The 12,603-nt window shown below is 39.0% G+C and overlaps 1 protein-coding gene across 2 annotated transcripts in view; it reads right to left on the minus strand.

Annotated features, from left to right (window-relative positions):
- Window positions 1-12,603, minus strand: part of lingo1a (leucine rich repeat and Ig domain containing 1a) — a 180,281-nt gene that overhangs the window by 63,726 nt on the left and 103,952 nt on the right. The window lies entirely within an intron of this gene.

Consider the following 12,603-nt stretch of genomic DNA (forward strand, 5'->3'; position numbering starts at 1 on the left):
TAATGAATCTAATGAGTGTCTACACTTTTTGTCCATTTTTCCAGCTCCACTGACTGTATAAGTGCCCTGTAGTTCTACAATTACAGACTGTCCATCTGTTCCTCTGCATACTTTATAAGCCCCTCCCACCGCAGTCTTCGATGGTCAGGTTTCCCCACAGGTCCACTACATTGCAGACATTATTAGAATGATGGATCATGGACTACAGCCTGTAATTGTGGAAAGCACAATGCAATTTGAGCATCGATACATGGAGGGTTTATATTTGTCTGCATTAAACATTAGTAAAGATAGGTACATGTTTTGGAGTCCCTCCACGGAACAAAGTTGTTGTGTTGAAAAACACCATCCACTCCACAAAACTTACAACTAGGGTTGCAAAGTTGGGAAATTTACCATGGGAATTAACAGGTAATGATGGGAATTAATGGGAATAAAATGGGAATATTCAAAGCTAAAGGTGAGAAACTTTCATATACTTGGTAAAAATATTTATATATACTGAAGCAAAGTCTTGGCTTTAATAATTAGATATGATACCAAAACAGCTGAATAGAAAAGCTGCTCCTCAATGCCAGGCACATGGCACATTACACACTGAAGGGATTTTGGGCCCACACAAGGGGGGCACTGTTCATTCCTCCATCACATGTACAGCATATGTCCAGATGATTTCTAGAGACCTGAAACTCACCACTACTGAAAACACACATTTGGACCAAAGAACTATCTAAAGTCAGGTACGTTTTGACAAGGTTCATATTTTTATTCACAATAATAGCATTGAAACATTTAAGCAACTATCTGGTAAATCAGAAAAACTTAATGAGCAATTTCATTTATGGAACTAGTTTACCAAGGCTAGCAAGAGATTAGCTTACCAAGGCTAGCATAGGCTAATTACCAATATATTTTTTCCCCTCAATGGGTTTCTGTAACCTAGAATTAATAGTTATTATTTATTTATTTATTTATTTAACATTTTGAAGACCAATAGCTTTAGTGTTGAATGCCATGTGCATCAACTATGCTGTTGACAAAACCAGTACATTGAAATATATTATAATATACTCTAGTTCCTCTAAATTATTTTTAATATTTCCAAGTTCCCGAAATTTCTATGGAAAGTTCACATTTTGGAATATTTCCCTAACGTTCCCATGGAAAGTTACCAGTAATTTACTGGAAATTTATCCGAAATATTCCACCCATTTGCAACCCTATTTACAACACACACTTTAGTAGGCCACTAACATGTCAGTGTAATGTAATGTGAAAATATTTGTCAGTGTACATCTTACAACCAAACATGTCTTCTGCATTTAACCCATATATGGCAGTAAACACACATGCACACTAGTGCACTAGGAGCTGTGAACACACACCAAGAGAGGCGGGCAGCCATCCCCGGCGCCCAGGGAACAGTTGTGGGTTTAGTGCCTTGCTCAAGGGCACTTCAGCTGTGGATTGAGGGAGGAAGGCAGTGCTGTTCCTTCACTCCCACTGCCCCCCCCCCCCAGTGATCTTGTTAGCTGTGGGAATCAAACCAATGACTTTTCAGTCCTAAGCCCTGTTCTGTAAGGTCCTATGGTGGTAGAGGGTAGTCAGTGGCTGATAAAATGCTCAGCAGCAGATGGGCTGCAGTCAATAATGTGCCACAATATCGTGTGTATTTCTAATAAAATGATCACTGAGTCAAGATACATAAATCTTCATAAATATCTCAGACAATGAATAAATCTGGCAACCCAATGTAAACTTTCATACAATCTTAGAGTGGAACACATTTCTGAATTTTACTCCCGCCACTTGTTTTCAAGTGTTATCTTGTCCCTTACAGGTTGTAGGCGTTAAATCTTCCCCAATGAAATGTAACAAATACAAACATTAGTGGCTTTTGATTTTCAAGGTGTATGTAGCTCCACCACATTGTCCTACCACTCTTTCCCAACAAGAATTGAGACCCCTATCCCTAGGTAAAATGGAGGGGTAGAGATAAGTTGTGAAATGGGATTCACAGGGCTCTTTTGTAAACTAATTTTTTTTTAAGTGCATAGTGGATGGAGGATATCCCTGCTTCGCTTTCAGCTGTGGGTGTTCCATCCTCCCACCTGCTGCACTAGGTCACCTCACCCAACCACCCTGTGTGCAGAGTAATTACGGAAGCCCTCACTAGCCCACTTTCAATAGATAAACCTTCAAAATCTGCTGCCCATTTATCTACTTCCAGTGGCTTGTGTGCATCCCCATTAAACTGACTAGAGCTAAAGGCACTGGCTCATAATTAGGAGAAGTGTGGGGGCTGTTGGAGAGCAAATCCCACTGAGAGCCTGACACAACCCAAGCATGATTAAAATGCCGTGGCTGCGTTTTCTAAATGTAATGATGTCCTTGTGCCACTCTGAGGGCGTGGGTCTTCCACAACAGCAGAGATATTTACCCTCATTCTCTCCCCACACTCACACACAGCTATTAGAGAGTAGGGAGTGCAAATTGCTCTGTCTGAAAGCAATGCTATTATGATTATCACCATCATTCTTTCTGTTATTTATTTCTTCTCTGAGAACTGCTCTAAAAGTTCCCCCTGTGGCCAGTAAGACCACTCAGGGGGGCTGTATCTGCATTAAAACCAACTCAGTGCAGCCGTGTAGGTATTTATTGCAGATTAAAGCAATTTGGTTACTATGCTCTTTGTCTTGCATGCCATAGTGGGAAAATAAATACATATGTTGAATCAGACTGTTTCTTAGAGCGAGTTTAGATTATGTTTCCGGCTCATGTGAGGCGAGCTATAAAAATTAGTACATATACTAAAAAGAGCAAGACGGGGAGTAGTAAATGTAGGTGGAGGTTTGTTATTATTTGCAAGAGGTATTTCAAAACACATTGTATTTCAGAACACAATCCTGCCGTTTCTAACCTTTTTTGGTAAGGATGCACCAGTATGGAAATTCTGGACCGACGCCATTATACAATATAATTATTTAGCTAAAACTTGTAATTGTGGACTAGTCATGGATTAAAAGAATCTGAGTCAAACTATTTTATTTATACATGTTCATCAGTCCATTCTTCTTCCAGCATTAAATTAACGTGTCTGCAATTATCAGTTTGGAATATCGGCAAAATCAAAGCATTGGTCTGCTGCTGATGAGCTTTAAAAAAAAAAAAAAAAGCAGTTATCTGCAGATAGTGATATAATTCTGATATTATCATGCATCTCCGCATTTTGAAGCTTACAGTTAGGCTTAGAGCTATGAATGTGATATTACATTCCACTTACTATAAACACTACACTTCACCATAACCATATCCATACATAGCTGACTTTTTGAGAGTCAAGACAGGTCCAATAGAGACAGCATTTTATTATTATTATTATTATTTTTATTTATTTATTTATTTATTTATTTATTTATTTATTTTTATTTCAGTCATTTTGAAGCAAGATATTGGAGAGTCTCTAAATCTAAATCAATGCTGTGACTGGATCTCCTGAATACCCTGGATGGCTACAAGGCAATGATAAATGTACTCCTGCTTTTATAACAGGTTCTCAGCAGAAAATGTAATTATTTTTAACACTTACATGCACAGGAATTTTCATAAGGCTACATTGGGACCTTCAGCTAATTAAAATGTTAACAAGGTTTATTCAAACCAGCATCAGTTGTCATCAGGCCTGTTTATGTCAGTTACTAGAAAGTGTTGAGAACTGACACCTGTATGAATAGGCCTTTATGAATATCTCCATTAACTGTCATTTAATGCTTATTAGGTATGTAGCTGCTGTAAAATATTACCTGTTTGTGTCATATTTTCAGATAAACAAGCACAGGAACAGGCACTTTCATTGTCTTTTATTGCTCCTCTGATGAAATAAAGCAGTAATAAAGATGGAGCTGAAATGTACTGAGCTGGAGCTGAGGAAGATGATGCAGACTTGGCACCGTGTTGCCCTCTTCTGCTGAGGGGGTGGTTTGCTGTGGCTGGGCTCACTGTGACATCTGCCTTCTGCATCTGGAGGTGGAACTCATGCGAGCCCCTCGCTGTATGATGCTCTGCGAAGACCCCTCATTGCAGAGAGACACACGTGTGTGTGTGCGAGCGCATGGGCTAATCTCAAAGCCTTCACCATCTCCACAGTCTTTTAGTGCTGCACCCTACACCTCCTCTCTCCAATCTCCCCTCCACACGCCACAGGAGTGTCCCCTCTCTCCAATCCTCCACACTGCCTGCTTAAGCGTCCTCTCTGGAAGCCAAAGCTGACCTTGACTCCACACTCTCCGCTCTAAGGCTCAGATTACAGCGAATCTTTAGCAAACACACATTCCGCTCACTCCCAAATCCAATTTCCCCACTTTTAGCAGGTTTTATATCTTAACTAGCAGTTATCCAAAAGGAAGGGGGCACTTAAAACCTGTAAGGCAGAGAGGCTTTAATCTGCGCTCCATTGCACTCCACTGTGCATCGATTATGATTCACGGATATGAATATTCATACGGATGGCTGACTAGTCCCTGCAAAGAACCTTCCTCCCTGCTTCATCTCAGCCCAGCTCTGCACTCACAAGAAAAAGAATGAAGCAGGGCAATGGCGTTTGGTTGAGGTTGTTGGCCATCAGGGCTGAATAATTTATCAGGCCTTGCATTCTGCCATTTACAGTGGTCTCATGCAGCTCTCTGCATTGGTCTGGGCCATTTACAAGAAGTGCAGAGATACCAGCTTTCACTGGAACACATATCTGTGAATAATGAAAGAAGACAGAAACTGAGAAGTTTTCAGACACTCTTTATATTTCCTTCTATTAAACAACATTGATCCATTAATGGGTTGGGAATTTCTAGTGTAACCTTAAAGAAGAAAATAGAAAGAGGAGGGCATTCTATGCTTTACACTTTGTTCTGGTCTGTTTTAATCTTTCAAAAAAAAAAAAAAACTCTTAATTGCACACTTCATTCATCACAGAGACATGTTCAGTGTGACCATTGTTACATCTAGCATTAGGAGCCTTGCCCAAGGTTTCTTTCTGGCTTTGTGCTATGCCATTACCCAAGCAGGGACTCGACCCCATTCCACCACCTTTAGGGCACTACACTACATCAGCCACATCATTCAAAATGGCATCTTATAAAGAGTGACATATCATTTGTAATGGTGGTATAGACAAATGCGGCATTAGGCAGCTTGCCCAAGGACTCGTACGGGTGTGGTGATGTGTGTTTGCTCAAGCAAGGAATCAATCACTGTTCTGCTTCCCTGAGGGAAGTGCAGTTACCCACTGGAGGAGTGCTACACCCACCTGATCTTCATTGTAAGGTTTACATCATGTACACTTTCCTTTGCCTCATATAGGTTTAGCATTATTTAGTTGCAAAAAGAAATAAAATATAATAAAATAAATAAATACATAAATAAATAAACGACTGTGTGCAGGTAAGAAGATATCAGATTAAAGGATAGTGGAATACATTTTCATATAAAAGTAGTGGGGGTCTTTTTTAAGCTCAGATTTGACATGCTTCCTGGAGATACTAGTGTGATTATGGATACGCTTATGGTTCATAAGCACTGTGAAAGACTTTACACGGCATAACACGAATAGGACCACCACAGGTTTGACTGTATATGATTGTCTGAGTTATAGAACAGTTCTTGCTTGGTGGTAAATCTAGAGCTCCCAACCCTAGCCTTATGTTTTCACTATGATTTTGGTGATTACTTGAAAACATAGACTTATAAGTCACTATAATAATGTATGTAATTACATGTGAATTTTATTTTAAAAAATAGCAATTCATTTTTTTATTGCTACGTAATTCAGTGTCTATCCATTTACTTTAAGATCTCCCTTAACCTTCCTCCTGTGTTAGCTTTCTGTTACCATATCTTATGTTAATGGGTCGGTTTTGACCGGTGTCTTAAATCAGCCATAAGACACCCTAAAAACAAATAAGTGTCAACCAGTTTGTTTAATAGCCTCTTGTTTACCTTGTTAGGCTTCCCTATCCATGAAATGATTGGTTTTAATTTTTCATTGTTGCATACTGTAAACTGGAGATGTATACTCTACAAAACACAAACTCTAAACTGACTTGGCCTTACATGTCTGGACATGTCTGTCTTTCCTTGTTTTGTGATAGAAGCCCCTAACTGAAGCTCAAGTGCTTGTAGAAAGAGCTAGCTGGAGGTTGTTGGTGTATAGTGTGTTTATGATTCCAGATTTGGCACTTGTTTTTTTTTAATTGACCCTAACAACAGAAAAGCCATAATTTTAATAAGAACATTTTATAATTTAGTTTTTAAAAAATAAATAAATTAATTATAATAAAATAATTTTGTTTAAATAGACGTTCCTCTCTAAAAAGTATTGATGCAATAAACACATTTATGGAGTACTTGTATGCATTTAAAATCTAAAACGGGTCAGTCAAGACCCTAATACAAGAGGAAGGTTAAAACAGACGAGCACATACATTCAATTTCACACATGTAAAACCTAATTATCCAACAGTATCTGATTTCAGTAATGCTTCTGAGGTGGAATACTATCAAACACTCATTAAAATATTCCAAAATCTAGCTGTAAATACCATTCATTTTAGAAGAAATATTCAATGAGCAAATGTCCACGGGTTTTTGGAAATACTGTGTTTAAATCAACAACTGTCCGATTTCGATTTATACATTAACAATGTATACAGAGAGGTCTGTCTTAGGCCTGCAACTACTTTACACCAGGAAAGGGTTCTTATGCATGACAGCACAATATCTCACTACTTCTGACATCAAATTTTCTTTGCCATTTTGACAACATGCCATAGGCCATTCAAAGCATACAGATATCAGATTTGACATTTGATATGATTTCAGGAAGATTGGGGGGGGGGGGGGGGGGGGGACTGCTGTTTGATGGCAAAACATATAAAACCACTATTTGTGTGAATCCTCATGCTGACTGTATACGTATAAATAGTTTATAGCAGTGCCTTGTCTATAGATTACTTTTCTGGGTCAATATCAATATTTAATGGCTTTATTTCTCTGATCGATAAAATAATCTGCTTGATTTATTCATTTCTCAGCAATGTGTTGAGCACAGGCCAGACTGATACACAAATCCTAATAGAGAAATCACAAGGTTTTGGTCTGGTCCACGCTGACAAAGATCTATACCTTGTTAACCAGGGGTTTTCTCTGCTCTAATGCCGGTATCAGTATTGGTTTTGAACATGCACATCAGCCAAGATCTCAGTGTAGTTTTATAGCTTTGTTGTGTCTTCAGGAGATGCTAATGGCTCCATGTGCTCACAGACTGTGAGGGAACAGCACAGCATTGAGTTCTTTCTGAATACAGTCAAGTGAAAAGCCCTTAAAAGGAGGACACTGGTCATCCTACTCTCTCAGGAAAAAAAACCCCAAAAAACTTTACAGTAGAGATACATTGCACACAGTGTAGATGTACGTTTAAAGGTTCAACAGTGGTGTTAAAGTCCATTTTGGTTCTCTAAAGGTACAGTACATTCTCTTTTTCAGAAAGAGAGGTGAATAGAAGTGTGTAAAATAAAACAAGTCCTGGAGATGGAATGGGGTGTATGAAACCAACACAATTTTAAAATCTGCAATTATAATAGAACATGGCACAAGCTTGACATGGTATCAATAGAGGAACCCTTAACAACAAATTAAAAGACTCAAGTTATGTCATGGAAGACGTGTTTCTGTTGTTCTAAGGGTGTTGTTGTTCTAATGCTGTTTTAATGCATATTAAACAACAAAATATAAATGCTGTTTTCATGCTTTCTGAATGCAAGACTCTTTGCAGGTGTCAACTTTGTGGGCTTTATCTAAAGAGCTGTACAATTACATCAATGTAAAGAAACACCAACAACCGCCAGGCCAAGCAGGTCAGTGCAATAACAGATGTGGGTTTAGAGGGTCAGACAGGGAGCTCCCAGAGCAAACACTGCGCTGTGTCCTGTGCTGACAACTGTGCAATGACTGTGGAGCACATTCAGACTCACCGTGGCAGGTCATTGTAAGTCACATGAGATTAAATTAATACTGCCATTTCCTCCAGAGAGTGGAAATACTCTATGGCCCCTGATCTGTGCCAGTGAAGCAGAGAGGCTATTTTTCCTGATTTTTTTTTTTTTTAACTCTGATGTTCTATGCTGATTGAATGGGTTTGACCAGTGGAGCGAGTGGGGGTGGCTGTGGAGGTGTAAAATAACTCCCCACTGTGATTCATTGGTGAGGACGAGTCCTGATGTGATGTGGTGCCCACTGTGGATGCAGGCTAATGATTTGATTTGGACTGAGTAGGCTCTTGACCCTGGTCATGGTCTGAAAGCAAACTGGATTCCTCTCCACTTATCCACTGCTTTAATATTAATGACCACTGCCCGCTGTAAATTATGACTTCACCAAGGTTAAGGGATTCATACAAAGGCATGAGGAAGAAACAAAAGCTAAATATTTAACACAAATATCCAGCCACATATTTTCTCTGCTTATGTAAAAATGTTTACACTGTGGAGAGTCAGAGGAGGCACATCATACAGACAGATGAGCTCCAGGATGAAGCTGAAAGGTTGGACTTTCTACAGACCTGTAAGTTCATTATTCCACATATTCATTCTTTCTCTGCACTTATTATATATATTTATCCATCATTCAATGAATTTTATTTTCACTTTTCATTCATTAATCATTCCATTCATCCATGAATTATTTAAATGTATTTTGATATTTGTTCACTCTGGCATATAGATTTAGAAACGAAAAAAAAAGTAATATGTTTATAAATTAATTGTAATTACTCATGCATCCTGTTATTGTTTAGTTCATTTGCTGCATTTTCCCTCCAAATTGCTCAATCAATTCATTCATTTACTGTATTTTCTAACTCTTCCACCCATTCCTTGAGTTTTCCACGATTTTCATTCATTCATTGTAATTTCATTCTTTCATATATTCATGGTATTTCCTTTTACACTCATCCATTCAACCATCCATCCATCACAATTTCTCATTCATTCATTAATTAATCCATTCATTTGTTCATCCACCCATACATACATTCATTCATTCATTCATTCATTCCCTTTATTAATCTGGATTAACACTTGTTATACACACACACAATGTTAGTGAATGGATAAATGATAGTATTTACTGTGTTGGTGGTATTCAGATGATCAGCTGAGTAATATGCAGATTAACGTGTTAACTGAGAATACATTTCCTTTCATCACTAATGACTGTGTAACGAGCAGATAAATACTCAGTAATTATCGGCCGGAGCGTGCTAATACTGGCATACACATACACACACACACACACACACACACACACACCTGCATGTATGATTTACACCCAGCGGACAATAATTCAGTCAGGAACAGGGCTCTTAATGTTTCTGGTCACTAGGAGCTTGAGGCATTATTCTGTTATTAGTCTGGGTCTGGTCACCTTTCCAGGCGATAAACACCCAGCTCTTCACCCTCACACTGGTCCATTCATTTTCTGTCATGCGGAATGCTGTCCATCAGTTTTATTGCAGCATGGACCAGCGAGGATGAGTGATGAGTCCGGCTCCAGAGAAGAAAAACAACAGTGACCCTCCCCCTCCTCCCACCCCCCCACATAAGACACAGACTCATCTGGATGCAGCAGAGTCTAGACATAGAAATTTGGATCAATATTCACCCCTTCATTCAGGAGTTGTCTGAATCTCAACAGTATAATGAAATGAAACATACCTTGTATTTTGCTACAATATTATTAGACCAGCTGCACTATTAACAACTGCTGTGCAGTAAAATATATATCAGGGTGTCTCTGTCTAAGCTGGGAATCAAACCCCACTCTGCCATTACACAGCTACAGACACTAGGACTCATCCAGAAAAAAAAAAAAAAACCCACACAAGGAAAACACATCAAACTCCTCGCCAAATGTAAACAGACACAGAAATCCATCAGTTAGTGAGAGGCAGATGACATTTATCTCATGTATTTCAACCCCTCATCATAGTCTCATATGATGTGACTCCATATGTCAGTCACATGTGATCTCTCTATCCATAGGCTGCAGGTGCTCTCACTGTGTACAGTAGAGACCTCAGTGGGCACTTCCAAATTACTCAAACACACAATCAAATAAAAACTGGGGTGCTCAAATTGTTTCATTGTTTTTGTAAACGCATTCTCATTTAGATTCTTGATGTTAAATATAAAGAAATATAAGTACGGGTCCCTGACCCATTTATCCACATCAGGTTTTAAACAGAGCTCTTTTCATCTGTATCAATCAATAGAGGAGCTCAGGCTGCATCCCTAATAGCACCATACTCCCTATGTAGTGGACATCACAGATAATAAAAATTAATATTACTGCACCCACATTTACTCACTCACATTTTCAGTCAAAGAGAACTACTTTATTAAAGTTTAGGCCAAATCAGAGACATAATGTATGCAGACAATCACAATAAAACATTATCCTCCAAGAATCTGTTCCACTCTCAGAGCGCAGGGACAAAGGGATCAGATTATTTACCCTGTAAATGAGACAAATATGTGGCTTTTGTCTGTAGTCTCTTACAAGCTAAAACAAAACAGGAACGAAATAAGATGATTACTGAAGCTTGTATATCATCTGTGTATGAATAACACACTCAGATTCTGACAGAAGAGCAGGGAAACACATTAACGACTGATGTGCTAACAGTTTTCCATTAGGTCAGATGACCAAAATTCTGTGGCTAACAGAAGAAAACAGCCCCCTTCTTCTCATTATGTTAAAGTGTGTGATCCTTTAGGCTCCCAGAAGCAAAGAGGTGGTGGGCTTTTGTGCTTTTGACTATTGTGAGACCCTCTCCAGCACAGTTTATGATACATATATATCCATCTTTCTCATCTGTTTATATTAGTGCTGTGCTCTGAAATCAGACAATGGGTTCCCAATATGCCGCTCATTCCAAAAAATAAATAAATATATAAATAAGTTACAAATCACATGACTGCAACCCATAACATGGAGCAGAAAGGAAATATTTAAATTTGATTATTGCACAGATCTTTAAATATAAACACACATTTTAAAAACAAGGTGTGCTTGTAGTGCCCAGAAGACTACATTGTGATTATAAATGATCAAAAAGAGCTAAACTTAAGTGAAGTTATGCAGTTTTCTTCCAACAAGTAATTATATATTGTCATGAGGGCCCAATTATTTCTTTCTGCGATTACTATTCCCGCCTCCTGACTCTGAAAAACTCAGAAACTGGGACGAATTTAAACCCCAACCTGGAGGAACAGGGAAGCCTTACAACCTCTGGTGAGTTCAAACATGTCTCTTGAGATCCATTCCAGCTTCACAGGGTCCAAGGTGTCCCACTTGCTTAACGGCAGGGCTGGCCTATTCCTCCAGGTTGGAGTTTAAAGGAGTTCTTTTACAAATCACTGTAAAAATGTGACAAAACTGTTTTGTACTATAACAATAGCCACTGAGAGACAAAGGTGGTGTCCCCAAATCTCTCCCCACTTCCTACATAGTGAACTAAATACTTCAGGAAATTATAGCTTCTATGGCTGTCCCCACCTTCTCCTCGAACACAGGTCAGGGATTCATCTGGATGCTGGTATTTTTGTACAACCAGATATTGATGTTGTTATTTACCCCTTAGTTCAGTAGTATTTTAAAAAGTGATATACACTACATACAGCATTTGGTTTTATCCTACCTCCCAAGTCGTGTCTCCAGCTACTCTTATTACAGGTAAACAGCTATTACTACAAGCATATTATAGAGAGTAGGTTGTAGTGTGTAATGATAAGGCAGAGCGGTGTTAGGGAGATGCTGCAGTGGGTGTGCTGATGGGTTTGAGCTGCTCATGTGGGTGTTAACACATTACTGAGGTTGGCTGCTTAACCTTACAGGTGCTGTGACGATTAAAGATGCTGTTTCACACACCTACAGAGGCTGCCATCTGTCAGACACGCTGACATCACTCACCGCATTTAACTACCCACTATATCACAGCATATTAATCAACTCATTCTGAACAGAAACCAGAGGAACAACACAGCTTATCTCCACTCAGCTGCAAAACACCAGAAAGCAGCAGCAATCTAGAGTAGACTATGTGTCTGAATATTTGTAGACACTCCTTGATAATGTAGCCACTCTAGGCTCCCAGCTTGCAAAATCTCCATAGTAAAACATGAAATGGAACGGGATGCTCTAGAAGCGTTGAACATGAGCCAAGCTCACCACGCTCAATGCCAAGCATCCACTAAAGGGTTATTAATCCACCTGGCACTGGGCTTTGAAGCTGTGAAGATGTGTCCTGTGCAATGATGGAGCACCATCCAATCCTTTGAGATGAGTTTTGGGGTGGTGTTTGTGATCCAGAACTAAACCGACATCTGTATTTGACGTACTTGTAGCTGAAAGCAATCCTACTCTCAAAGCAATGTTCTATTTATCTGTTTGTTCTATATAATCGTCTATTATTGTAAGGTCTTCACAGAAGAGTGAGAGCTTTTTCTGAAAGGCAAAGTAAGGAAATTCTTATTGATGGAATTGCATTCAATA

This window comes from Hoplias malabaricus, chromosome 4 (assembly GCF_029633855.1).
Source record: "Hoplias malabaricus isolate fHopMal1 chromosome 4, fHopMal1.hap1, whole genome shotgun sequence".
Lineage (NCBI taxonomy): Eukaryota > Metazoa > Chordata > Actinopteri > Characiformes > Erythrinidae > Hoplias > Hoplias malabaricus.